We start from the raw sequence: 27231 nt of genomic DNA, 5'->3' as shown, positions 1-27231 counted from the left end.
TCCCTAGAGCTTGGAGAAAGTGAGTTTGCATGTGAGCCCTTTAAGAACAGAGTCTCAGTGTCTCGGTTTTGCATAGCTCTCTCACCCAAACATGAGCTCTACTGGTTTTCAAAGTCAGATGTTATGAGGGCTCATCATTGCAATATAGGTCTCCTGGGATGGGGAGCTCAACACGGGGCTTGAAATGTTACTCCTCAGGTGGTACACCTCTCTGCTTCTTCCAACCATCTCAGTGTGGCCTTTTCTTTATAGCCTTAATTGTAAAAGAGCAGTTCTTCTGGTCTTCAGGTGGTTCTCAGAAATAGTGGTTCAATACGTAGTTGTAGGTTTGGTGTGCCTATGGGAAGAGGTGCCTCTTCAGGGATCACACCCTTGTCGTGGTGAAGGGGCTTGCATCACTCAATGAAGCTATGAGCCAGGCCATGCAGGGCAACCCAAAATGGATGGGTCAGAGTGAAGAGTTCTGACAAAATGTGGTCCATTGGAGGAGGGAATGGCAAACGACTCCAATATTCTTGCCACAAGAACCCCGTGAACATGAACAGTATGAAAAAGGCAAAAAGATATGACATCAAAAGATGAGTCCCCCAGTTTAGAAGGTGTCCAATATGCCATTGGGGAAGAGTGGAGGGCAATTGTTAATAGCTCCAGAAAGAATGAAGTGGCTCGGTTCAGTTTGGGGTACTTCTGGTGGTGAAAGTAAAGTCCGATGCTATAAAGAAGGATATTATATAAGAACCTAGAATGTTAGGTCCCTGAATCAAGGTAAATTGGACATGGTCAAGCAGGAGATGGCAAGAGTGAACACTGACGTATGAGGAATCAGTGAACTAAAATGGACTGGAACGCAGCCACAAAACTAGAAGATGCTTGCTCCTTAGAAGAAAAGCCATGAAAAATCTAGACAAAGTATTAAAAACCAAAGACATCACTTTGCCAACAAAGGTCTGTATAGTCAAAGCTATGGATTTTCCTGTAGTCATGTATGGATGAGAGACTTGGACCATAAAGAAGACTGAGTGCTGAAGAACTGATGGTTTCAAATTGTGATGCTGGGGAAGACTCTTGAGAGTCCCTTGGATAGCAAGGAGATCAAACCAGTCCATCCTAAAGGAAATCAATCCTGAATGTTCATTTGGAGGACTGATGCTGAAACTGAAGCTCCAATACTTTTAGCTACCTGATGAGAAGAGTAGTCTCATTGGAAAAGACCTTGATGCTGGGCAAGACTGAAGGCAGGAGAAGGGGGTGGCAGAGGATGAGATGGTTAGATAGCATCACTGAATCAACTCTGGGAGATGATGAAGGACAGGGAAGCCTCATATGCTGCAGTCCATGGGGTCACAAAGAGTCAGACATGACTTAGTGAGTGATCAGCAATGATAATGGAAGGAGGTGAGCTCAGGATCTTCCTACTCTGCCATCTTCAACCCAAAGTCCTTACACATATGATTTAAATGAAAACATATCACATTCCTTCTTTACATTTTGCCCCCATAACCTCTGCCATAAGAACATCTCTGCTTTGAAAATAAAATACCAAACTTCAGTAAACGATTAAAAGGTGGATAAGTACTCCAGTGGCCATATTATTTGTATTCATCTACTAGATCTATATTTTTTCCTAAATAGCTATTAAGACCCACATGAAATAGATCTTCTTTGAAGTACAGTAAAAATAATTGAATTTAAATACTCTTATTTTTTTCCTAGTGTTATATAGGCTGTATTATGTACTATTTTTAACACCTCCCCCGTTTCTGGGATAGAATAGAACAATATTTTTTAAACTTAACAATGTTTTTATTTCCTTTTGTTCAGGATGAGAAAAAGAGGATTACAATGGAATATACTGCATTGAATAGGCTTCTCAGTGGCTCAGTGGTCAAGAATCCACCTGCCAATGCAGGAGATGCAGGAGACTCGGGTTCAATCCCTGGGTCATGAAGATCTCCTGGAAGAGGAAATAGCAACCCTCTCCAGTATTCTTGCCTGGAAATTTCCATGGACAGAGGAGCCTGGCAGGATACAGTCCATGGGGTCCCAAAGAGTCAGACACGAAAGAGTGACTGAGCATGCAGGCACTACAGTGAACACATTTAGCTGATAACTTTAAATTACCCCACCTCTGCCCTTAAATCAATTGCTTAGTGTCTTTCTTCAAGAGGGAACTCAAGAAAAGAACATATATATCACCTAGAATAAGATATTATTGATTGGTTGTGACTTTCTTGATCCCTTTACAAGACAATGTTCCTGAAAGAAAAAGGAAAACTCTTTTTGTAAATCCAGATCGGAGACTAATGTGTTGCTCTGTGAACAAAAGGAACAAATATAGTCATTAAGATTAAGCATTGGTTTAATACTATAAGAGGGAGCAGTATATGACTTAGACCAAATCTTTGCAAGATCTGAAGGAGTTGAAAATGTCTACCATTTATATGAAAAGTATTGTTTAAACTGAAAGGATACATTTTTTCAACTGAAAAGCCTTCAGACATAGTTAATTGCTAATTTTATAAGTTCTACCACTGCCAGCAAGGAGTTGTCTGGAGTGTTGGTGTCACAAAAAAATATTTGCATCATAGGAAAAAAAAAGCAAACTCTTAATTTTTTTGGATATTGAAGTGCAGTGTGAATAATTTTTAAACTTTATTATAGCGGAACAATAGCACAGGTTCATATAGGGCAATAGGTTTGGCTTTCTTAGAGTAACAATGCCTCATTTCCATATATATGTATATGTTTATTTACACACATATATATATAAAGGACTGTTTTAACATATCTTAATTATTGTGTAGAAAACTAGCAAAAGAATGAGAAACTATTTCATGATTTTTTCCATGATGCTTAAAGCCTTAATGCTCCATTATTCAAATTTAGCCTAACATAACCTTAATTATATAGACATTATTAAGTTATTCTTAAGGACTACAAATTACAGAACCTTGAAAATTTGTCATTTTTTTCCCTCACAAATTACTTATTTTTCATCCCTGCATGTTTCCAGTCTTGTTTCACACGAAAGGTGTCTTGATGATATCTATTTCAACACAATCAACTGCTCTTTCTCTTTTGGCAGAGATCTAAAAGGGTTTAAATACCCTGATGGCATCCTGCCAGGAATTAGCTGCAGGTAGAAAGATGGTAAGAATCAAAAAAGTAAACAAAGTTTCAACCTACTGAGAGTGCTGCTCCAAGCTAGGCAATAAAGACAACAGGTTTATATGCTGGTTTCTCCTCGGGGAGAGAATGTTGGATAGTTTCCTGTTGATTGATTCTCTAAATCTTTCCCTTTCATGTTCAATCTTTCCACAGTCTTTGCCACTATTTCTACTGTTCTTTCAAGTAGGGAGTTTGATTCCCAGCAGTGCTAATATTGGTTTCTTCCTAGCCAAGAAACTTATGAAAATCTTAAAGCCAATGAAATGGAATTTTTACATCATCCATTCATGTGACAAGTTTATTATGGTCTTTGAAAATTGTATTACTGAGTTCTATTGTAGTCGTCTTATAGTAGTAGACAATGAAAAAAGAGCTTAACAATTCAATTTTTATAATAAATAGATGTATGAGTAATATTTATGTGAGTTCTCTCGTTTATGCCAAAGAGAAAAGCTCATGTGAAGAATTTGTGAAAACCTGGACTCAGCTTTCTTTGAGTGACTCTTTTTTCATTTTCTGTGATATGGTATACAAGCCAGGAGTATCATGGACAAAAGAGATTTGTCTAAGCCTAAAATGGTAGCTCCTATCACTTTGATTCATATAATCCATGTTCTTTTCATTCTTTCCAGCTTCCCGGAAAGGCCTTTCCCTACAAATTGAGAACTTTTTCTGTTAATGAAAATGTGAAAATTGCTTGTCAGATTCCAATGGTGCTTGCATTCATACGGCTCTGCTTCAAGGAGACAACTATGGTTTTGATTTTCTAACTCCTCCTTCAGTAAGTCTGTGTTGTCCCTGAAGACACCTGACAATTTTTAGTATCCCATCTCTGAAGCTAGGGAAAGCCACTGGATATTCTTGTTTTTGTTAACTAGAGGAAGGGCTTGCAGAATAAGATGCCAGGGAGAGAACTGGGTTTCATATTAGTGTTTCACTGCCAGTGTTCAGTGGCAGCATCTACTCCTAGCCTGTGTAGCCATTGAGAAAACTAAGGAGAATACAAAAAATAAAACAAAAATGTAATCAGATAACTATATCTAATTTACATTAACTTTATAATTTTTAGCTTTAAAATATATAAAAATCAATACTAATATAATGATGTTAAATGCATATATATATATATATACTTCCTAGGTGGCTCAGGAGTAAAGAATCCGTCTGCCAGTGCAGGAGATGAAGGAGACACAGGTTAGAGTCCTGGGTTGGGAAGATCCCCTGGGAGAAGGAAATCGCAACCAGCTCAGGTATTCTTGCCTGGAAAATCCCATGGACCGAGGAACCTGGCAGGTTTATGTATGGTCCACAGGGTCACAAAGAGTCGGACACAACTTAGCAAATAAGCAACAACTATATATATAGTTTGAGAAAAATGGGCACTGAAGATAAAGAAAGGTATTTCTAAGTTAACATAAGATGTAAACTCAAATTAGTGAGCAGTACCCACTCTAACTCCCTGAAACTAGCCTACATAAGAAACAGAGTTTTTCAGGAAAGGGAAGCATAGATTTTGTAAGTCTATGAGAGCTACTCGTCTTGACATTTCTTTTATCCACCTGTTCCTCACCTTTATGTGACACCAACTATTCCCATGTGGAAAAGCAAGAGTGCATCACTGGAGCTCAGGCAGCCTCTCTACCCCTGGTTTATCAAGGGCTGAGCAGTTCAGAGTTGCCTGTAGATAAAATGGCTATATTAGGAAATACCCAGGTTCAAATAATTTTGATGAGACTTCTCAAGAAAGCAGCCAACAAGTGTGAGGGGCTCCATAAATCCAGTATACTACTCTGGAATGAGTTGAAGGACTATGGTCAAGAAGTTTCTGCCTAATACTGCAGGATGTCAGCGAGCTCTGAAGAACAGACCACCATTGAGGACTCTGAAAACTCACAAATGCATCCCCAGGCAGTCCAGAATTTGGATGCTCGATGTACAGAGAATTATAAAGAGCATGAGCTGTATTCATTATCCTTTGTTTTCTATTGCTGCTATAACAATTATTTCATATTCAGTGACTTAAAACAACACATATTTATTATCCTACAGTTATACAGATCAGAAACCCTTATGAATTTCACCAGATTGAAATTGAGGTGTCAACAGACTGTACTGGAGGCTAGAAGAGAATCTATCTTCTCGGTCATTCACACATTGGCATAATTCAGTTCTGTTCAGCAATCTGAGGACTCTGATTCCTTGCCTGCAGTCGGTGGGAGGCAGCCCATTTCTCCTAGAAGCATTTGTGCAGCCTTCTCACATAATACCTTGCATCTCAGAACCAGGAACTGGGCATAAAATCCTCATATTGTTTCTCCGACCTTATTCCTTCAGGGCATCTCTGATCACAGCTGGGAAACTTTCTCTGCTTATTTGACTCATTTGATTAGATTGGGTCCACTCAGACAATCCAGGGCAATCTCATTTCAGTCTGTCACCTCAGTCACATCTGCAAAATACCTTTTGTCATGTAAGGCTTATTGTCTTGCGATCTGAGAATCTGGATGTGGGCATGTTTGGGAGGCTGTTATTCTGTGTATCACGAAAGTGTTAGTTGCTCAGTCCTGTCCGACTCTTTGTGACCCCATGGACTGCAGCCTGCCAGGCTCCTCTGTCCATGAGATTCTCCAGGCAAGAATACTGGAGTGGGCAGCCCTTGCCTTCTCCAGGGGATCTTTCCGACCCTGAGATGGAACCGGGTCTCCTGCATTGCGGGCAGATTCTTTAGCATCTGAGCCACCAGAGAAGCCATACCTCTCTCGTTGTTTCCCTTCCTCTCAGTGAACTCTGTAAAAGGCGGAAGATGGAGAGAGTTATGGTGAATATACACCTATTCAGGTACTGCCAGTCTCAAATCTGTTACCTGACTTGAGGAGGGAAAAATTATAAATAAGGGTGAGACTCGAGTTTAACTTTGTGCTAGAAAAAGTTTTGCAGTACCTCAGACTGGCCAGACAGCTTTAAGATCTGCCCAAGGTGACATCATAGGAGTGGAAAAGGGTGATTTGAGATAACCAACTGAAAGACAGAGCTATTTATGTATCCACAATGAATTCAACCCATTTAATTAACTCATTGCACATATTTTAATATTGTTGTTTTTGTGTTACATTATTGGCAGCAAGGCTATTTAGAAACGGTAGAGACTTTATACTCATTTGTAACAGATCGTTTTTCCCTTGTGCTGGGGAAAAATGAATCTGAGCTCTTGTTCAATTTACAGCTAATTTCAATTACATATTTTTATGCAAATTAAAAAAATGTTCATAAAATATAATCATAGTAATCATGAATTGCCTATTTATATATTCTAGGAATTATATAAATATCTTAGATTCACATGTTTTTATAACCTCACACAAATAGTTGTTTTATTTTTGTTTCTGCTACACAAGTGAGAGACCCAAAATTAACAAATTCTCTTAAATCACACAGGCATTAAATGACAGAAGACAGCTTGAATCTGCATTAGCTTTACTTCAAATTAAGGGTCTTAACAGGTAGAACACTTATTATTTTCTCTTATGTTTCAATAAATATATTTTTGTGGACACTCAAACAGTAGGAAAAAGTTTTATGGCGGAGTTTTCTGAAAGACGACCTTATTACTTTACAGAAGTCTGAGTACAGGGAAATCTCAACAACTATGCTTTGTATTTCTAAAGGAGATTGGATATAATTTTCAGACAGATGGAGTTATCAGTTTATCAAGGAATGAAGAATATAGTGAGGTTATCTTTTGAAATATCTTATAAGCCTCACTTATCTTTTTTTACATTTGTAAGAAATTTTTGAAACAGAATAATAATAGTACTATATGTAAATAGATGCTAGAAGCAATCTTCAACACAAGACCACAGTATTTGCACCTCACACCACTTTAAAATACCACTATTATATGCAGTAGTTGTGAAAACATTGTTTCCAAATGGTTAGCACACTTGAAAATAATTTTGAAAATTCAACTTTGCGTTATATTTAGGGAAATAAATTAAAAACACACCTTGATATAAATTTTGAAGACAAAGAAGAAATAGGCCTTTGGGCAGATGCGTGAAGTTGTAAGCTAGATGGAAATAGTAAAGGAATGCTTTAGGTTCACCTCAAAGGAAATAACATTTTTAAAGTAACTGGGTTTATAATGTGGTTAGTAACGTGCTAGGGAAAATAATACTAGCACAGCCCCCGAGTCTCAGCGGCTTCACATTCACTCAAAGGATTCTTATTCACACAAATTCCAATGCAGTTGTTTCTTAATCTGGTGACCCTCTTTCAAGTGGTAATTCCATCGAGACACCTTTTCTACTTCTTTTTTGTTGTTGTTACTATTTGGAGGATATTTATTTTATTTTTTTTTAGTTTGTGTCACCTTTATTTTGTTTTTTTAATTTATTTAGTTTAGTTGGAGGCTAATGACTTTACAATATTGTAGTGGTTTTTGCCATACATTGATATGAATCAGCCATGGGTTTACATGTGTTCCCCATCCTGAACCCCCCCCCACCCTCCCCATCCCATCCCTCTGGGTCATCCCAGTGCTAGAATGTGGGAAACCCTCTGCTAGATCCTCCACATGGAGCAGGAAGATGAGGAGACAACACTGGTGGAAATAGTGAAAGTCTAAGGGACTAAGTGTTGCATTATTTCTTCCATTAAAAAAAAAAAAGATGAGGCTAGTAGAACAAAGACCATATAGCAATAGTTGACATTTGAATAAAACCATATCAATAATTACGTGTATGTGAACTACCATGGTAGAAGAGGTGGAAATTGATTGATAGGATAAAAAACAAACTTGATGTGACTCTCTGCTATCTAAAGATGTACACACTGACTACAAACACACGGAGAGATTGAGAGTAAAGCAATAAAATAAATTTATCAAATTATAGTCATAAGGATACTAGGATGGAAATATTATCAGAAAAAGTGACTTTCAAGAAAATAAATATTACCAGAAGAGAGAGGAACAGTTTATATTTACAAAAGAGTTATTTTCCTAGGAGATATAACCAATGAAAATGTACATTTATTTAATAGCAGGGCTAAAAACACAAGAAGCAAATCTAACAGATTTGACTCATGTTAGCAATTGGAGACTTCATCATTCTTCTATGTAGTTGGCAGAACATGTAGACACAAAAATTAAAATATATATTTAATATTTAACTTGAACTAATTGACATTTTTTATCACTGCAGCTAAAACTACAGAAGATATACTGTAAATGTGATGTGCTACTGGAAATGTAATGTTCCCCTCAAAAATTATATGATAGACTTTGAAGCAATTATTCATTAAATTTTTAAAATGTAGTATTTAACCACAGCAGAATTAAATTAGAAATAATTGACATGAAGAAATCTGGGGGAAAAAAACAAATTAGAAAAATCTGAATAATAAATGGTCAAAGAGAAAATCATAGGGAAAATTAAAAATTTGTCAAATTGAATGACAATGGAAAGAAAAATTCAAAGTTAGTGCAATTTAAACCAGTGTTAAGGAGGATACTATAGCTTTAACTGCTCATATAAAAATATTTTTTCAAATTAAATGAATAAGTTTCCATGTATAGAGAGTAGGAAAAACAAAGTAAACTAAGCCTGAAGTAATTAGAAGGGAAGTTTTACTAATTGACATAAAGAAATTATAATAAATGAAATTAAAATTAATAAATATAGAGAGAAATTAGGTCAAATCTATTATTTGAAAAGTAATACAATCTGTAAGCATATAGAGAGGCTGAACAATTTTTAAAAAGTAAAGCATGTATAAGTAATACCAGAAATGTGAAAAAGGACATAATTCTGCATGTCTTATAAACTCTTAAAGGAAAGTAGAATAAAAATAGACCAAATCAACACACAAAGCACTAAACAATCTGAGTTGCTCAAATCTATTTTAAGAAAAGATTTTGTTGTCAGAAATTTTGAATTGGAATATCAGTAAATTAAAAAAAAGCCATTAGACCTGTATAGCTTCACTGATGATTCTATTAAACATTTAAGAAAGAAAAAAGTATCAATACTACAGAAACTCTTTTTAAAATAAAAGACTAAACTCTTCTCACCTCATTTTATAAGATTTAACCCAGGATAATGATATCAAAATCTGAAGAAGAAATTATAAGACCAGAAAATTACATGCAAAAAAGAATATTATATAACTCCTTGGAAAAATTCTTAACAAAATATTAGCAAATTTAATATTTTAAACAGTAGATTTTAGCTACCTGATGCGAAGAGCTGACTCATTTGAAAAAACCCTGATGCTGGAAAAGATTGAAGGTGGGAGGAGAGGGGGAAGACAGAGGATGAGATGGTTGGATGGCATCACTGAGTCAGTGGACATGAGTTTGAGTAAACTCCAGGAGTTGGTGATGGACAGGGAGGTGGCGTGCTGCAGGCCATGGGGTCACAAAGAGTCGGACATGACTGAACGACTGAACTGAACTGAGTGTTGGACTAAATGGATAAACTTAATAGACAAAGAGTGAGCTTTGACCCCTGTCTCACACAATCCTCAAAAATTAAATCAAGGTTAAAGACAAATACAAAGCTTAAAATTTTACCTTTAGTATGTAGGAGAGGGCTTTTCAGGTAGAGCTAGTGGTAAAGAAACTGCCTGCCAATGCAGGAGACATAGGACACTCGAGTTTGCTCTCTGAGTGGGGAAGGTCCTCTGGAAGAGGATATGGCAACCCACTCTAGTGTTCTTACTTGGACAATCCCATGGACAGAGGAGCCTTGGGGGGGCTATAGTCCATAGGGTTGCCAAGAGTCGGACACTACTGAAATGATTTAGCAGACACAAATATGGGAGAAAGCCTGCACAACTTTGGGGTAAGCAAAGATTTCATAGACAAAACTAACTCTGAATAAGCAGTGCTAAATTAGAATTATTTAAATAAATGTTAGCTCATGAAAATATACCATTAAGAACTTGATAAAGGTAAATATAGATAGTGAAAACATATTTTCTGTGCATATAATATGTTAATTTTTAGAATATATAAAATTAATTAAAAGTCAGTAATAGAAAGATAATCCAATGTAAAATGTTTATTTGAACTGATATTTTTATAGTCAGTAAGAATATGAAAAAGAACACAGCAGCATCATTGTCCATAAAATGCAAATTAAAACCATAATGTGATATTATTTCATATCCACTAGCCTGTGTTTAACAATATCAAATATTGTGAAGGATATATATGGAACTCTTCTACTTTACTAGGGACAGTGTAAAATGATACATTGCTTTGTAAAATTATTTGGAAGTTCTGTATAAATTTAAAAATCCAACTACCCTATGACCCCAAACTTTTACTTCTATATATTTGCACAAAACCTATAAAAACATTCCTACAATAATACTTGTACAAAAATGTTCTTTCTTCATAAGTGCCTCAAACTGTAAATAACCCAAACACCCATCAAGTTCAATTAAACTGGATTCATACAATTGTATATTCCTTAGCAATAAAAACAAAAAGAAGCTAATAAATACAGCAACATGGGTAGATCTCAAAAATATTATTGTTTCAGATTCTACATACAGGTGAGCTCATACTGTATTTGTCTTTGACTCATTTCACTTAGCATAATGCCTTCAACTTTCATCCATGTTGTTGCAAAAGGCAAGATTTCCTTCTTTTTTAAGGCTGAATAATATTCTGTTCTATTTTCTATTTTCTTAATCCATTTATCCACCAAAGGACTCATGTTGCTTCTATGTCTTGCCTACTGTAAATAACGCTGCAAGAAAAATGAGGGTGTATTTCATGTGAGTGTTTTTGTTTCCTTCAGATACATATCCAGGTGTAGACTTGTTGGATCATATGGTAGATCTATTTTTTAATTTCTAGAGGATCCTCCATCCTGTATTCCAGTACCAATTTACATTCGCACCCATAGTTCACAAGGGTTCCATTTTTCCCCTATCCTTATCAACACTTGTTAGTTTTTTGTTTTTCTTACTTTGATAACAATTTAATTAATAATAAAGTTAAGAAAAGGAATTTTATTGATATTTGAGCCAAACTGAAGGTTATGACCTGGGAAGCAGATTCTGAGAAAGTTCTGAGAACTGTTCCACCTGTTAGAAGTCCTAAGCACAGTCATATACATTTTTGAGACCAAGGACTGTGCATCAGAATGGCAAAACGATATTTTACAGAAAATTCACCAAGGCTGTGTAGTCTAGGTAAGGCATGTGCAAAGCCAGCAGCAAGGCACCATGACAACATACAGAGCTGGGAAAGAGCATTATTCTTTTGAGAAGTTGCATTGCTATCATCAAAAGAAAGAAAAAAAAAAAAGATGATGTTTATGTTGAGCAGGCACTCCCATCTTCAGGAGCTCTGTGATGCAGATGTGCACTGCACATTACAGAGGGAAGGAAGAGACCCAAACAAACACACCAAAAGGATTTAATGTTTGATTTTTTGCCTTGTCTTAAAATATAAAATTTGTTTCATCATCTGTATGTGAAATCTGAAACACTTAAAACATCTGAACAAACACATGAAAAGATGCTCAACATCACTCATTATTAGAGAAATGCAAATCAAAACCACAATGAGGTACCATTTCACACCAGTCAGAATGACTGCTATCCAAAAGTCTATAAGCAATAAATGCTGGAGAGGGTGTGGAGAAAAGGGAACCCTCTTACACTGTTGGTGGGAATGCAAACTAGTACAGCCACTATGGAGAACAGCGTGGAGAGTCCTTAAAAAACTGGGAATAGAACTGCCATACGACCCAGCAATCCCACTGCTGGGCATACACACCGAGGAAACCAGAATTGAATGAGACGCGTGTACCCCAATGTTCATCACAGCACTGTTTACAATAGCCAGGACATGGGAGCAACCTAGATGTCCATCAGCAGACGAATGGATAAGGAAGCTGTGGTACATATACACAATGGAATATTACTCAGCCATTAAAAAAATACATTTGAATCGGTTCTATTGAGATGGGTGAAACTGGAGCCCATTATACAGAGTGAAGTAAGCCAGAAAGAAAAACACCAATACAGTATACTAATGCATATATATGGAATTTGAAAGATGGTAATGATAACCCTATATGCGAGACAGAATAAGAGACACAGATGCATAGAACAGTCTTATGGACTCTGAGGGGGAAGGTGAGGGTGGGACGTTCTGGGAGAATAGCACTGAAACATGTATATTATCATATGTGAAACAGAACACCATTCCAGGTTCAATGCATGAGACAAATGCTCAGGGCTGGGGCAATGGGATGACCCAGAGGGATGGGATGGGAAGGGAGGTGGGAGGGGGGTTCAGGATGGGGAACACATGTAAACCCATGGCTGATTCATGTCAATGTATGGCAAAAACCACTACAATATTGTAAAGTAATTAGCCCCCAACTAAAATAAATAAATTTATTAAAAAAAAAAAAAAAACCTCTGAACTCATAGATACAGAGAACAGGTTGGTGGGAGGTGGAGAATGGACAACATTGGTGAAGGCAGTCAAATGGTACAAGTTTCCAGTCATAAAATGAGTAAGTCCTGGGACTGTAATATACAGCATAGTGACTATAGTTAATAATGTGTGTGCATACGTATATGTTCAGTCATGTCTGATTCTTTGAGACCCCATGGACTATAGCCTACTTGGCTTCGCTGTCCATGGGATTTTCCACGCATGAATACTGGAGTAGGTTGCCATATCCTACTCCAGGGGATCTTCCTGACCCAGCGATTGAACCCAAATCTCTTGCGTCTCCTGCACTGGTAGTCAGATTATTTACCACTGCATCACCTGGAGAACCCATAGAGTTAATAATACTACATTGTGTATTTGAAAGTTCCTATCAGAGTAGATCTTGTAAGTTCTCATTGTGAGAAAATAATGCAACTATGTGTAGTGATGGATATTGCCTAAACATATTGTGATTATCATTTTGTAACACATACAAATATCAAATCTCTAGCTGTACATCTGAAACCAGTAGAATGTTTAATGTTATTTATACCTCAATTTAAAAAGGCATGATTTTGGCAAAAGAACCTAGTTAAAATGAGTTGTGCTTATATGAAGCTAAAGAATAGACAAAAGAATTATATGGTGAATGAAATCAGAGCACTTTGTTTCTTATATGATGAGAACTGAATAGAAAGAGGTTTATTTTCAGGAGTAAATGAACCAGGGTTAGAAATACAGGGAAAAGGGAGGGCAGGAGAGAGATAATAAAGTATATTCTTCAAGCAGAATCATGTCAGTGAAACAGAGCATGACCTATGGTCCTTGTCCCCCATGTCCTCTGCCTGCCTTTTGTCTGTGGAAAAGCTTTAGCCAAAGAAGAAATTTAAACAGAGAAGCGAGAACATGCAAAAACAAAGGAAAACAGTCAAAGGAGACAAAATAATAATAGTTTAGTCATTAAGCATAGTCACAGGCCCTTAGTTCCTTCTCAGGGGCTAGAGATAATATTCTGAGCCGTATCTTGTGAGCAGTCTTATAGACACTGAAACCCCCACCAGGTGGAGAAGGTAACTATGTGATGACCAGACTGTAGCCATGCATCAGTTCAGTCGCTCAGTCGTGTCCAACTCTTTGTGACCCCATGAATCACAGCACGCCAGGCCTCCCTGTCCATCACCAGCTCCTGGAGTCCACCCAAACCCATGTCTATTAAGTCGGTGATGCCATCCAACCATCTCATCCTCTGTCCTCCCCTTCTCCTCTCACCTTCAATCTTTCCCAGCATCACGCTTTTCTCCAGTGAGTCAGCTCTTCGCATCAGGTGGCCAAAGTATTGGAGTTTCAGTTTCAACATCAGTCCTCCCAATGAACACCCAGGACTGATCTTTAGGACGGACTGGTTGGATCTCCTTGCAGCCCAAGGGACTCTCAAGAGTCTTCTCCAACACCAGAGTTCAAAAGCATCAATTCTTCGGCGCTCAGCTTTCTTTATAATCCAACTATCACATCCATACATGACCACTGGAAAAACCATAGCCTTGACTAGACGGACCTTTGTTGACATGCATAAGCTGCCACAATTCTAAGAATTGGCCTCAAGAAATGGAAACAAACTGACCCTGGAACTGAAGATGTTGTCATTGTTGTTTAGTGGCTAAGCAGTATCTGACTCTTTTTTGCAACTCCATGGACTGTAGCTTCTCTGTCTATGGGACTCCCCAGGCCAGAATACTGAAGTGGGCTGCCATTTCCTTTTCCAGTGGATTTTCCTGACCTAGTGATTGAATCTGCATCTCATGCATTGGCAGGCAGATTCTTTAAAACTGAACCACCAGGGAAGCCCAGGAACTGAAAATTAATTGTACTTAAAACAATCAGGATGATGCTAGTCAGACCATTGATGATCAATGTCAAAATGACTGTTGGAGCCAACTGTACGGTTCCTACAGGTAGGCCCTTCCTTCAACCTATAAAATCGCTAGCCCCCTAATTTTCAGTGGGGAGGAGTTAGCTTTTGGACAAGAGTCCGCCCTACCTCCTGGTTGCCAACACCCAAAATAAAGCAAATTTTCCTTTCCACCAAGCTGGCCTCTTTATTGGCTTTTGAGTGGTGAGCAGCTGGATCCCTCTTACAGTTACAACACTATCAACCCCTACTCCCCAAGCCCCCGACACTGATATCCAGCACTGAAGGTTATGTCTACTAGAAAGCAAAGACATGACTTACTCATTACTTACCTGTTTATTAATTTATTGATTTGTTTGTAAAAATAAATCATGGTAGAGAAAAGATGTATTGAAACTGATACATTGTTCAGCCAAAAGATATTGCGAGTGACTGTTGGTGTATCAAACCTAGAAAACAACCAGCAGAGACTGAAGCAGAATAAAGGAATGTTTTAAGACTTTTATCTTCTAGAGGTGTGCTTAGTCACTCAGTCATGTACAACTCTTTGTGACCCCATGGACTGTAGCCCACCAGGTTCCTCTGTCCATGGGGATTCTCCAGGCTAGAATACTGGAGTGGGCTGCCATGCTCTCCTCCAGGGGATCTTCCTGATCCAGGGATTGAAACCAGGTCTCCCGCACTACATTCAGATTCTTTACCATCTGAAGCACCAGAGAAATGACATTAATCAATACCTGTCAGGTATGATCTGGTGGGGTTCAATTGCTGGGAAAAAATCATTAAAAGCAAGATTTCCTATAAATCAACTGTTTTTCAATAAAAGTTTGAAAACAAAACAAAAACCCCAGAATCTTTTCCCAATCTAAAAAAACTTCTCCACAAATGTAGAAGAGAAAAAAAAGTTGTTTATTGAATATGCCTTGAACTGAAATGTGATATGTATCAGAGGCAATGCATTAAGAGATTGCAAAGAGACAAAAAGAAATTCTGCCCTTTAATACAGCCATGAAGATACTACCCATTACATATATGTTCTCAAGGGAGAGGACTTTATAACACCATTTTTCACAAATAATTTATCCTAAATTCTATGGAGTGACAGAGAATGAGATGGTTAGATGTCATCGACTCTATGGACATGAGTTTGAGCAAACCCCAGGAGATAGTGAAGGACAGAGAAGCCTGGCATGCTGTAGTCCATGGGATCAAAGAGTCAGGTGCAGCTGAGCAACTGAGCAACAACAACAAATTCTGTGGGCTATCGGAGCAGTCATCTATGTTAGTGAATTGTCTTTATCCACAGGAAAGATGTACTTTTGCAACTTCGAGCAAGTCATCTGCAGAGATTAGGCTCCTGCCTGCCCAGGTGAACTGAGAGATAAAGGCTTTATTTTTCCTGATGAGAACATTAAAAAGAGATAGATAATTTGGGGTAGTGAAAATGGTAAGAGGTTTATTTAGCTTTTTAAAAGTTTACATTCATTTCAAAGAGATAGACAAAAAATTTATAATTACAAGTTTTCTAATATAAACGATTTAAGAAAAAAGTTGTTGTTGTTCTGTCCCTAAGTCATGTCCATCTCTTTGCAACTCCAGAATCAGGCAGGATTCCCTATCCTTCACTATCTCCTGGAGTTTGCTCAAACTCTTGTCCATTGAGTCGATGATGAAGAGAGGCGAACTAATATTCTTTCCCTTATTTTCAACAGGGAAAAGTTTTATTTTAAATTTAAATTTTACCTTACACAGACTCCTTTTTTCCCCCTCTATCTAACTTTCATTTTTTAAAATATTGCTAGGTAGTGCTCTAATTGAAAATTAAAATTTAGCATGTTATATTTTCCCATTAGTTACTCAATAACTCAACACACTTAATATAAACACTTTAAAATCTTTAACATGCCCAACAAGACCACATTTTTGTCTTTGCCTGTATTTGCAGTCTTAGCTCACTGCACTTTTTCCTTATCTCACTAGTTTCAGTCATGTTAATTAAATTAAAATTTGTAATTCATAAAATTTGACATTATGTCTCTCCCCACTCTTTTGCTATATGGAATTTCCTTTTTCCTGCTCCTCATCTGGCAAGCTCATGTTCATCCTGAAGCCTAGCTTTCTCTGATTCCAATAACTTAGATCACTCTTCTATACTTTTTCAGGTTACCTTATGTTTTCTGGGCTTCCCTTGTGGCTCAACTGGTAAAGGATCCACCTGCAATGTGGGAGACCTGGGTTCAATCCCTGGGCTGGGAAGATCCCCTGGAGAAGGGAAAGGCTACCCACTCCAGTATTCTGGCCTGGAGAATTCCATGGGTTATACAGTCCATGATGTCGCAAAAAGTCAGACACAACTGAACGACTTTCACTTTCACTTATGTTTTTCTTACTTTATACTCATTACCCAGAAGAGTTCTTGGATTATTGTGGCTATTCAATTAATATTTGCTTAATGTAAAAGCTTTAGAATCAAATGGTCATAGTAATTATAGCTCTATTCAAAAATCTTAAACCCTCAGGAGTTGAAAACCAGAAAAAAAAGGTGCAATCCATCAAAACCCATTTTAATCATTAACTACTTTGATTTAGCATCTGTCTACACTTGTCTATAACATCAAAACCTGAATAATTTATCATCTAATAATAAAGGCATATGAAATGTATGCTATTAATTAAAATTTACTATGGATCTTGAAATAGTTAAGCAGTTAATTGCATACATCTCATTGGGGACATCAAAATTATTTTACTAGACTTATAGCATCAGTCATTAGATCAATCAATCTATACCTATTTAAAATTGCTTTGCCATTGGGTTTTATTCAAGTAAAATTTTCAAGTTTTCAGATTTCACAAAACTCTCCTCAACATTCTGAAATAGATGTAACTTCAAATAAGCAACAATGGAGTTTCAATAGCATAAAGCAAAAGTTGGAATGCAGCAAAGATGTAAGAAAAATAATATCCAAATCAGTGTTACCTCACAGTCTATCATTCTCCCAGTGACCAGTAAAATAGTTCAGTAAAAATCCTTACCATTAAGCAAAGAAATGGACAGAACTCTGAAATGCAAGAAAAAACAAAACTAAAAACAGTTAATATGTTTGAGTAATTACTATCTGCCAAACAATGTGATCTAGATAAATAAACAGAGGGAGAAAATGTTTAAAGTTTTTGTTCATCCTAATTTGTGGGATAGAATAAAATAGGTCTTTAAATAAAAGTTAAAAGTTAATTATATATTTTTGTATATTTTTGAGATTAATTGAGATTAATTAATTGAGATTGATTAATTGAGATTAATTAATTAATTAATAAAAAAATATACAAGCAACTTCTGCAGCTGAATTCCCGAAAAATAAACGACCCAATCAAAAAATGGGCCAAAGAACTAAACAGACATTTCTCCAAAGAAGACATACAGATGGCTAACAAACACATGAAAAGATGCTCAACATCACTCATTATTAGAGAAATGCAAATCAAAACCACAATGAGGTATCATTTCACACCAGTCAGAATGGCTGCTATCCAAAAGTCTACAAGCAATAAATGCTGGAGAGGGTGTGGAGAAAAGGGAACCCTCTTACACTGTTGGTGGGAATGCAAACTAGTACAGCCACTATGGAGAACAGTGTGGAGATTCCTTAAAAAACTGGGAATAGAACTGCCATATGACCCAGCAATCCCACTGCTGGGCATATACACCGAGGAAACCAGAATTGAAAGAGACGCGTGTACCCCAATCTTCATCGCAGCACTGTTTACAATAGCCAGGACATGGAAGCAACCTAGATGTCCATCAGCAGACGAATGGATAAGGAAGCTGTGGTACATATACACAATGGAATATTACTCAGCCATTAAAAAAAATACATTTGAATCGGTTCTACTGAGATGGATGAAACTGGAGCCCATTATACAGAGTGAAGTAAGCCAGAAAGAAAAACAACAATACAGTATACTAATGCATATATATGGAATTTGAAAGATGGTAACGATAACCCTATATGCGAGACAGAATAAGAGACACAGATGCATGGAACAATTTTATGGACTCTGAGGGAGAAGGTGAGGGTGGGACATTCTGGGAGAATAGCATTGAAACATGTATATTATCATATGTGAAACAGAACACCATTCCATGTTCGATGCATGTGACAAGGGCTCAGGGCCGGGGCAATGGGATGATCCAGAAGGATGGGATGGGTAGGGAGGTGGGTGGGGGGTCCAGGAAGGGGAACACATGTAAACCCATGGCTGATTCATGTCAATGTATGGCAAAAACTATTACAATATTGTAAAGTAATTAGCCCCCAACTAAAATAAATACATTTATTAAAAAAAAAAAAAGTTAATTATATAAATAATTTTAGTGAAAATTCTTTCAAACTCTATCCTACTCCCTATTAAGGGATTATTATTTCTGCCCAGCAAATATTTTGTTTGTTTTTATTTAGATTATTATTGTCATTATTATTATATGCCTCAGCAGTTTTTCTTGTCAAAAGAGCTATATAAAATAATATGAAAACTACAATTGATTCAACTCCTATAGTATACTGGAGCACTTTATTATATGTAAGTAGATGACAGAAATATAGATAAATAGATAGATCTAGGTAGATGAATGGATTAATAAAATCATTTTTCCCATTAAAAATGATGAAATTGAAGTACAGATATATATATGCAGAATTAGCATATGCATGTGGCTATGAATTAGAAAAAGATGACTGGAACTCAGAATTCTCTAATACTTAATTTGATTTCCCCCCTGCCACTGTCCCTTCCACACACGTATGCACAGGTTGTAAAACAATAAAGAGCCCACTTTTTAATAATGCAACTGCATTATTAATATAGAAACTTAGGTCTTACAGTTTCTCTAATATATGATAATATTTTGGTTAGAATAAAATATTCACATCACTACTCATAATATATTTTCAGTGGTCAAAGCAAAATCATAATGAGAGTAGGGATTTTAAAACTTGATTACTGAATAAATTGTGCATTGAAGTGCTTTATTAATTATTCCAGTGATTTTTACTGCTTATTTATTTGCATTTGCCTTCTTCATGTTTAGAGAGATATATTGACTTATTCTTCTTCTCATTGCTATTTGATAGGTGAGTACTAATTAGAACCCTCATTATGTAGTGGAGATCAGAGAAGTTAAGTAATTTATGCAAGGTCACACAGCACCATACTGGCAGAGCTAAGGCTAATGCACGTCTAACTCCAAACCTAAAACCCATTTTGGCTATTGGCATCCTACAATGTCAGTAAATAGGATTGAGTAGATTACATAAACCTTGTGATAATGTTGATTCCATGGTTATCAAGACCTCCATCTTTCACTTTTTATTCATTTTACCATACCCATATTTTTGTTAAATCTCCTTGCAGATTTGCTACTTGATGGTCTACTGAATGACCTTATCAAAAAGTGGTTACTGATCAAATATTTAAAAAAATTTTGAATGTCAGTATTTACCTACAAAATGGGTTAAATGTTGGTGGGCAAGCTCTAACCTGCACCAGTTTTGTGAGATAATATAGGGCTTCCCAGGTGGCCCAGTGGGCAAAGAATCCACTTGAAATGCAGGAGATGCAGGAAACATGGGTTTGATCCCTGGGTTGGGAAGATCCCCTGGAGGAGAGCATGGCAACCCACTCCAGTATTCTTGCCTAGAGAATCCCAAGGTCTGAGGAGCCTGGAGAACTACAATCCACAGGGTTGTAAAGAGTCAGACACGACTGAAGTGACTGAGCACATACACACACACACACACATGTTATCTGCCCAACAGCTATCCCTTACTAGTCCCAAAGTGGAGCTTCACTTTTTGTTCTAGGGCCAGTGCATCCAGATTCATAGGATGAGTCATAATTTACCTAATCCAGTCATGATATTACTCTTTTGTACAATGTTTGGTCTTAGGAGTGAGCTGTGAAATATTTCTTGCAATAGAAATATTTGTGCCCCAGAAAGAAAATAGAATATTAGCAAAATATCACGTGGAGCTAACTTGGCACCATAAAAGGAGACGCTTTTATACACTGAGAATGGCAGAACTGAAAGATGGAAAGTGTTTGTAACCCAAACCCCTATAACACATACTTGACTCTGATATTACTGGCTTTCTTGTCAAGTCGGTACGCTTGTAGGCAATTTTAGCCAGAACCATCCTTCAATGATATACAAGTTTGTCGGGTAGGGAGGACAAATAATTTTTTTTCATTTACAAGGTATCAGTTCAGTTGCTCAGTCGTGTCCAACTCTTTGCGACCCCATGGACTGCAGCACGCCAGGCCTCCCTGTCCATCACCAACTCCCGGAGTTTACTCAAACTTATGTCCATGGAGTCGGTGATGCCATCCAACCATCTCATCCTGTGTCATCCCCTTATAGCAGTAATTAAAACTGTAACTTTTTTCTAAGTACTTGTTTTTAATTATCTATTGTTTCTAGCATACAGAAGCTAACAGTACAGATAAATCTCTTCCCTTGTGGTTTTTCATTTTATTTTTTGGTAGGGAAGAAGGAAATGGCAACCCATTCCAGTATTCTTGGTTAGAAAATCCCACGGACAGAGGATTTTCTACTCCATGGTGGGCTGTACTCCATGGAGTCACAGAGTCGGACATGACTGAGTGACTGTACACTCACACAGGAGACAATATACAGTTAATAAATTAACTTTACTGTATACTGATATGAATAAAATAAAATAAGTAAATGGAAAAGGAGTATGGAGGGGAGGGTGATGTAAACATAGAATTTAGGGCAAGTCTCACTGGAGTGATAATATCTATACAAAGGACTGGAGGAAGTATGGGTGAAAATGTATAGGTATTTGGTTGAAGGATATTCAGCCAGCAGGAGCAGCACATACAGAAGCCTTGCAGCATAGTCACAGAAAGCTAGGGGTCTAGTATGGATGGATGGAGAAGATTACCAGGGAAAGTAGTAGAAATGAGGTGAAAGACATAGCAGAGAGCAGTGAGGGTGATACATACACCATTTAGAGGACTTGGTCTCTATTTTGCATAATAAAGGAGGACACTTATGGACCAAGCAAAAGAATGAAAGGATCTGTATGTTTTAAAAGGATAATTTTGACTGTAGGGAGAATAGAATGAGTGTGGTGAAGGCAGAAGTAGAAGTATCAGGTAGGAGGATATTACAGCTGAATTACAGCTGACAAGGGAAGAGATGACTCCTCCAATTATGCCTCTAATCCTCAAAGAGATTTGAATAATCTTACATGTGAATTTTAAACGAAAAAGGGTTTTTGATAACATTTGGAGAGGTGACGGGATCAGCAAAAGCATTCTAAACCAGGAAATACTGAAGAGTCAGAGCGGTATGAATAATCATGAGATACTTGAGTGGGAAGGAGGAGGATACTTGGTAAGCTGTCCTTTAGCTCACTCAGATTGCCATAACAAGTACTGCAGACTGGGTGGTTTAAACAACGGACATTTGTTTCTCTCTGTTGGTTCTGGGGCTGAGTGTTCAAGATCAGAATGCCGGCAAATCCGGTGTCTGATGAGAAGCCTCTCCTTGGCTTACAAATTACTGCTTTCTTACTGTATTTTCTTACTATATGGTGGACAGACAGACCTGTGGTCTCTCTTCCAGTTTGTGAAAGTTGCTCAGTGTCGTCTGATTCTTTGTGACCTCATAGACTGTAGCCTGCCAGGCTCTTCTGTCCATGGAATTCTCCAGGCAAGAATACTGGAGTGGGTTGCCATTTCCTTCTCCAGGGTACCTTCCTGACCCTCATATTGAAGCTGGGCCTCCTGCATTGCAGGCAGACTCTTTACCATCTGAATCATCAGGGAAGCTTCCTCTTCATAAAAGAACACTAATCCCATCACAAGGGCCCCATTCTCATGACCTCATCTGAACGTTATTATCTCCCCCAAAACCCCGCCTCCAAATACCATAACAATGGAGGTTAGGGCTTCAACACAGACATATGAATTTTCTGGGATGTCAGGGAGTACACAATTTCAGTTCATAGCAGGCTGTTTTTGAGGAATTATAATGATGCACTATGTAACAGTTAATGGTGCACACAGTAACAGTTATCTTCACTATCAAGATGTTACTTTGCCTAGCCTTTTGCTTAGTTATTAAACCCACCTATTTCAATATGATTTTTTAAATTTTTTAAAATGAGTTTCTTTCTTTTACCTTCTTTTCTTGTCATCACAGCTGACCCTTCACTCCATAACTCCAAAAATGTATAATCAAGTTGAACAATGCTCATTATAAAGTTTTAGATCACTGCAACCTGGAGATTATCCAACCTGAGCTTTAAATCTGATGTGTTCCTGTGAGCCTGAAAATGAAGAATCTTTAAACTCAAGCTGTTATAGTCTGAGGGACTGCTGAGCTTCTGATTGAGACATACACTAAAGCTGAAAATTGTCAATAGGCTTTATCACATGGAACTCTCAAAACTGAACTTCGTGGAGGTCCAAAAAGAGACATGAAGTGCCAGGATACAAACGGACCTGCAAAACATGGCAGATATCAGAACAGATGCATGTGGCAGGTGGGAAAAATGTTCTGTTATGCATAATCAGAAAAGAATGGCATCCAACAATGGGGGTCAGTCATACCCAGAGCAAGGGGTGAAGTCCAGATGGACTGAGGCAAAGGAATTTCAGGATTGAAAGCATTTAGCCCTATGCTTTAAATTAATATGCAAATTAGATAATTTTAATTAGAATATCAAATAATCTGAGAGACAAGATCAAAGAGAGGAAAAAGGAAAGCTTTCTGATAGTTTAGATGAGACCCAACCCCAGTTGATTTCATGGATGTACAGATTCTAAATAGTATGATGTCAGCTCTGAAAATAAAAGAATTTTTTAGATAGGTAATAGGCGAAAACACAAGGTTTTAATATTATTCTCATTTTCAAAGAATTGGTTATAATTTTGGTTATATATTTGTTGTTTGTTGCACAGTTTGATGAGTTTCACATGATCTTTAAAAAATAAAACAATAGTAAGAAATACTAGAATAGGTGCCTCTTTTATGGACACGTTATGTAGCAGGCACTGCAGTGTGACTCTTTGTATTTTATCTTGTGAAATCAGTGCAATAAACCTGAATTCTTGGCACCATTACTCAACTTCCAAGGACAGGAAACTGAGTTTCAAAAGGTTAAGTAATTTGTCCAAGGTCACAGAGTCAGTGAGTGGTTTAAACCCAAAACCTCACTCATGCCCACTAAACCTCCCTGAATCTTAACTAATCTGCAATAGAAATGTCTTTGTGATGTCTGTGTTCACTGTGTTTGTTCTAAGCAAAACAAATGGTGACAAGGAACCACAAGAGAATATTAAATGTGAATGGAGGCTTATGAATCAAATGCAACACTGGTTCTCACAGAGAAAGAGAAAGGCAGGGGACTTCAGCTTGTGTGATGTGGAGGGGAGTAGGCAGAAGGATATTGTAATAGTCAAACATTTAAGGATATTTTTAAATTGGAATTACTTTGATAATTTTTTCTAGGTGATTTATGTTATAGATCCTGAATTACAGGCCACCTATCTGGCCCCAGATTAAGAAAGTAATGTCTAGAAATTGTTTCTTGTATCTCTCATTACACTTTTGGGTGATTTCTGAAATCAACCCTTAGCCTTTTATTGTGATGCCCAGAAATCTGTGTTGTGACAGACAGGCCAATTTATTCTTATTTATAGGAAAGCTTATTTGAACTTCCTATCTAAAAGTTTCAAAGCATTTGTAAAAGTTTTACACCAAATTGGTGTCCCAAGCAATTAAAATCCCAGACTGTTCATGAGTCAGAATAATTCAAAGAGCGTAATATTTGAAGAAGTTAGGAGAAACCACTGCTTTGTCATAGGTTGTATGCCCGGTACCAATATGCACAAAACAGTGAGTCCATAATAGGTGTCAACAGAATGAGGCCACATCATACAGGCTGACAGAAGTTAACTGAAATGGAAAATTCTTGAGTACTTAGGCTTCCGTGGTTTGAAAATGGAACAGGCTGAAATTACAGGCAAGCTGAACTGAATACATCTTTCTGTGTTGTACTGAGTTTATTGTGGCCTCATATTACCTTTCATCTAGTTAGAAAAGGAAGGCTTCTTGAAAAAGTGAGATCATAGTTTTGAAAGTTGGCAAAGAATAAGGGAAGTTGCTTCAAACATGGAACAATGGATCTTGATCTCAAGAAAATAACCATAAAGAATGTTTCACTAATACAAATACATTACTCACATATTGGCTAATAAAAATTAGTGGGATTAAATTTCAAAATAAAAAGAAATAAAATACATTCTTGCTATGTTTGATATTACGGTGGTATTATTATGATTCTGCAGTTCAGTAGTTCCTGATTTTATCTTTACCATCAAATTCATGCTTAAATTACATAAGTACTGTCTCAGAATCTATTTTAAAGTATATTTGTGTCTCACATAAAGCATAATTTGTTGTGCTATCCACTTAAATTGATGTTATATTCTTATAATCTTTTGATTTTAGATACAGTTTTTCTTACTCTTATCTAGATTATTAAATATTACTGAAAAATTTTTGCTATTTAGTTCATTTTTCTATAGGTTACAGTAGAGAATAGTCTTGAAATTTCAGTCTTGGAAGGGCAAACTGCAAAAACAACTTGTAGTTTTCAATGTAGTAGATCGTTTTTATAAACTTTTGTTTTGATGTCTTGTGGTGCAGCTGTCTGAGCATCTTGACCAGACAAAATCTTCCTCCTGCCATAAGGTCGTATTTCTCTCCTCCTCCTCTCCTTCTGCCAAAGGATCGTGGAGTGCCGTCCTTCCTCTAAGCAGATGAAATGTGTGATCTCCTTCGAAATCGATATTAATGCCATTTCAGCCCTTTGTGGAAATGAGATTAGAATTCTAAATGTTCAGAATCCAACAGCATTTAATGAAAAATGATAGGAATTATCACATACCTAGAGCTTAGAGAGGATGGCAACGTATTTGCACATTATTAAAGATCTGAATAATTTAAGTTATTTTTAGATTTGAACTGCTTAGAGGATTTTAGAAAGCTCAATTTAAACTGCTCAAGAAATGTACTTGCTCGTCCTGATTTCAGCAATCTTATGTCACTTAACATTTTTTCATAAAATCGAGTGGTTTGGCTGTTACAAAATGAACATGTTTTGGACCTCAGAGTAATCACAAGGAAATACTGAAATTTTAAAATAAAATTTATTTAATTCCTCTAGTAACTTTAAAACCTCTTCAGATGAATGCTTTGATTTTTTTCCACTCTCCCCCCAACCAGTTCTCTGGTAAAAATTACTTTTTTCTGGGTCTTGTAAGAAATATAGACTAATTGCATTGTAGCTATACATCAGTAAACCATGAAGGTGAAAATGATTCACTATAATTCAAATGTGCTTTGTATTTTCTCCAGTAATCTATTAATTCTAAATATTTGTTTGTTTACTCACAGATTAAATGTGAAAATATTATGTCTCTATCTGTTTTCTGAGGGCAACCTGATGAATAATTGGTACCCTGGATAGATTTGGTATTATCATTTATGAATCATAGGTGGTGAGACAGAAGTTTGGAGCTTGTAGGATAGTATATTTTAAAATTAAAAATAATTGAATATGAACAAAAGAATACAAGGCATATTGTCAAGAAACACAGACTACATGGTCTGCCAATCCTCAGGGAAACTAGAAAACATTTTAAACCAAAAAGATATTTCCATCTCAAAAATTAAAATGAGAATAGATGAAAACAACAAAAAACAAAACCAAAAACAGTAACTCCTGTTTTGTGAGCATAAGTTGCTAAAATGACCAAGAATCTAAAGATAAAACTGTAGCTTTTTTTAAAACCTAGTGAATGGAATAGGTAATGCTAATATAATAAAGAATTTGAGGATATGGCTTCCTCTAACAGAATGTGTCTTCATTCAAAACACTCATCACCACCTCCCTTTGCTCTTTATCCTCCTAATATTTTTTGTTAGCAAGTTTCTGATGGAAACTTCACAAAAGATGATTGTAATCTGTTAGTCTAATTAAAATTTTTTCACAAAAGCCTTTGAATCTGGAGGAATGATGACTATGTAACTTCAACTCCAAAAATAACATTTTGATATGATAATTTAAATGCCTGATTTGAAATACTGTGTTTATTTTTATTACTAATTTTTGAGCTGTTTTAATTATCATGAAATGAAATGGGCTATTTTATTTTCATGTAAAATTTGTGACTGTTATTACATGTTCAAATTCATGTCAGGGTCACCACGGTTAGGTTAGGGAGCAGTCCCATCACCTCCATGCTCTTCTCCCACCCATAGCCCTTGGCAATCACTGGCTTGTTCTCAATACCCATAGTTCTACTATTTATTTTTAATAACTTAATGTAAATGAAATCATACAGTGTACAATTATTTGAGAACTGCTTGTTGCACTCAGCAAAATGTATTTGAGATTCATCCAGGTCTTTGTGTCTATCAAAAGTGTATCCACATTTATTGATGAATAATATTCTATGTAATTCCATTGTCCATAGTATTCCATCTGTTTATTCATTTTGCTGTTGTTGTTCAGTCACCAAATTGTGTCCTGGAGTTTGCTCAAACTCATACCCACTGAGTTGATATCATCCATCTCATCCTCTGTCTCCCCCT

The 27231-nt window shown here is 36.7% G+C and overlaps 1 long non-coding RNA gene across 3 annotated transcripts in view; it reads left to right on the top strand.

Annotated features, from left to right (window-relative positions):
• LOC145518618 (uncharacterized) overlaps positions 1-27231 on the top strand; it is a 356357-nt gene that overhangs the window by 155096 nt on the left and 174030 nt on the right. The window contains exons 3-6 of one of the 3 annotated variants that reach the window (XR_014063036.1): positions 1822-3150; positions 3801-3949; positions 6604-6668; positions 22771-23113. The exons of 1 other annotated variant lie outside the window; for it this stretch is intronic. This is a non-coding gene — a long non-coding RNA (uncharacterized LOC145518618). The remainder of the gene's footprint in view (positions 1-1821; positions 3151-3800; positions 3950-6603; positions 6669-22770; positions 23114-27231) is intronic. One more of the 3 variants, XR_014063035.1, reaches the window with a different exon arrangement.

This window comes from Giraffa tippelskirchi, chromosome 8 (assembly GCF_054371585.1).
Source record: "Giraffa tippelskirchi isolate mGirTip1 chromosome 8, T2T-mGirTip1v1.2.pri, whole genome shotgun sequence".
NCBI classification, from domain to species: domain Eukaryota; kingdom Metazoa; phylum Chordata; class Mammalia; order Artiodactyla; family Giraffidae; genus Giraffa; species Giraffa tippelskirchi.
This window is presented reverse-complemented; position numbering and strand designations above follow the sequence as displayed.